We start from the raw sequence: 3,099 nt of genomic DNA on the forward strand, positions 1-3,099 counted from the left end.
GTTCTTCTACACTGTGTCACGTTCATGCCATGGCCCTGCCAGATAAAACTGGCATGTGACTTGATGGCATGTCAAGGGGGGTCATATGATCAGGCACTGGCTGCTCCAACTGAATATGGCTTGATAAAACAGCTGTGTTGTTCTGATCCACAGAGCAAATGATACATATTTGCTCAAAATCCAAAGCCCTCAGCTGCAACCCCTAAAGCCTTTATGTTGATCCAGCACTGCATGGGTGTAACTAATTGGGTTAAGCATGCAAAACTCTTATATCCAAAAACAGATTCTGGACCTGAATATTTGTCCCTGAATAACATTTCATGCTACCTAGCCACATTTTAGTTTGCACAATGCATTTTTGTCCCTAGACACTAAACACAGTCTATATACTAATTAAAAGAAAACAAGAAAAAGCAAGGAAATGCAAAAGCATTTTTTTACTTAGCCAGCAGCTTCACTGGCATCATTTCTAGCTACAAAGAGCTAGTGATTAGCAAACCCAGAATTATATAAACAGTTTCCTCTGCCAGCCAGTGTACACCACAATAATCTTTTACTTTCAAAATAATTCAAGTCAGCAAAATCCCCCTTTTCAACAGAGCAGTAGAAAGACTGGCAGAGGTTTTTTAAAAGTAGGATTATGCTCAGAAAAGTGACTCTCTTTCTTAACAGATCAGCTCCCAAATTAAATAAAATCATGGCCGTTTCTGCTTATGTTATTGAAAAAAAGAAGTGTTTATTCCTGTTAGTACTACACAGCCAACAGCTGTGCGAGAGTGAGCAGGAGTCTACTCTGGCTAATTAATCCACAGTCATCAGAACAGTTAATTAAGTTCAGGTTGCAGAATCTTTATTACCAGGGATGATGCATGAGAAGGAAAGAACCAAGCTTGTATTTCTAGTTGAGCCTATAGTGCTGGAAGTATACACACGCACGCATACACACACACACAATTTGATATGGAGTTAATGAGAGACAAACATTCAATCCCACAAACCAATTTCACAGTCACTTTTCTGAGTACAACTGAACTTTAAATAATGATAATAAAGTTGATAATAGGTTGCTCCTATCTTCAGTTCATCTAATTACCTAGACTCTGACAAAATGAGAGATTGAATGCGCCTTACCTGGACTAATATTTGCTCTAGAGTCTACAGAACAACGTGTGCACTACAGATCTGTGGGAGAAAGGATGATAGTGTGACTAAGGCAGACAACGGAGACGAGGAGAAGCTGGATTCTATTCCCACTCCTCTCACAGGCTTCCAGTGGGATCTTGGACAAGACATGAAGACCCTAGGTTAGCAAATCACTTAAGCACTGAATAACTTTAAACAAATGAGAAGTTCCAGTTTAGTCAATGGGACTATTCATGTGCTTTAAGCTCTGCACAAGCTTAAGTGTTTTGCTGGTCAGGAGTTTACTGTCTCTCTGCCTTTCCCCCCCTACCATAAAATGCTGGTTCATGTGCAGGAGTGGAAAGGAGAAAATGCAGAGCAAGGAGAAGCCCTATGCCTCTCTAAACACAATCAAAACCATTTTGTGGTTTCTTGGCTTCTGGCATACTGTCCTTTTCCCAGTAGTTACCTCCATCCTAATCATGGCTTATGCAGTAAATCAGGCCCGTACTAGAATAGTGACATTCTAATAGTCATCTCATAGAATGCAACACGTCTCAATCTCCCTGCAATCTGATATTAAGAGAGAAGCTAATGCTGGTTAACACTGAGTGTGAATAAGAAAAGATGAATATATGAGACCACTTGCTCAGGACACATCATGGGTCACTGAACAGCTGGCTGTGAATGGGAGGGATGAGGAATCCTTAGAAACTTCTGAAACGTTTCTGTCAATGACTGGCCATTATGGTAGCCTTTGGTCTCAGCTTCTTCTCAGTGCAGCTCATGAGCACACTGTACTCCTGGTTGCCAACAGAAGTAACTGGAAATCTTAAAAATGGCTGCATTTTAGCACCTGTCTCTGCCATGACACACTCGCTTCTCCTGTGCTCACCACTACTCTGTTCACTGAAGGCATAAATGTTTGCTCAGATTTCTCTGCACAGGTGGCAACAGCTAATGCTAATGTCTTGGTTCTTCACATTTCTGTAGCAGCCAGAGGCTTGAGCCTTTTATAAGCCAAAATAAAAATGTGCTAGTTGGTAGCAATGCAAGCTCATCCTGAGATCTAAAAATCAAGTGGAGTTTTGTCCATTTCATGAATCATTGCCTGCCATGACCAACACCAGTGACTGGAATTACGACGTAGCTGGCAACTTTTGCTTCCATGGTGAAATTCAATCTGGCTAGAACTTATCGGCTAAAATAGATGCAAGCTAAAGGCTATTTTTCAGCAGTCGCCCTTGTAAAACATGACAAGCTATTTATAATGTTTTCTTAAGAACAATCCAAGGTTGGCCTTCATTTTACCTACATAGTTTAAGCTATTGATCAGAGCAGCACAGTACTCTCCTCTTAACCACAAGGCCCAGGAAACCATTGAAAGGCTTCTTATATGTAGTTATTGTTATAGGGTGATTATTAGTAAAGACAAATGACCTCTTTATGGTATTCTTTTAGAACTAGAAAATGCTGTTATTTCTTTAGGTTGCCTATTATACTAGCAAACACTGTGCTTTGAGTATTCAGTTTAGCAGGAAATTAACTCTTGTCAGGTAGAGAATTGCTTTTTCAGAACAACAGGAGCAAGATCCCCCACCACCTCCAAGACAAACTAGTGCATTGATGGTGATGGTGTTTAAGGGAAGCACACCCTTGCATATGGAAGTGGGGACATTCTGTAGACTTTGTATCAACATAAATTTTTCCACTGAATGCATCCGATGAAGTGAGCTGTAGCTCACAAAAGCTTATGCTCAAATAAATTTGTTAGTCTCTAAGGTGCCACAAATACTCCTTTTCTTTTTGTGAATACAGACTAACATGGCTGCTAGTCTGAAACCCATAAATTACTGTGTTGTTTTATTTAAAAAATTAAGAACGTGTCATGACCTATGGCTTTTGAGCCCAGACCCTTGGGACCATCCACTCTCCAACCCTCCACCTGGCAGCCTGCTGACTACTGCTTACCTGGGG

The sequence above is a fragment of the Caretta caretta genome, chromosome 2 (genome assembly GCF_965140235.1).
Source record: "Caretta caretta isolate rCarCar2 chromosome 2, rCarCar1.hap1, whole genome shotgun sequence".
Lineage (NCBI taxonomy): Eukaryota > Metazoa > Chordata > Testudines > Cheloniidae > Caretta > Caretta caretta.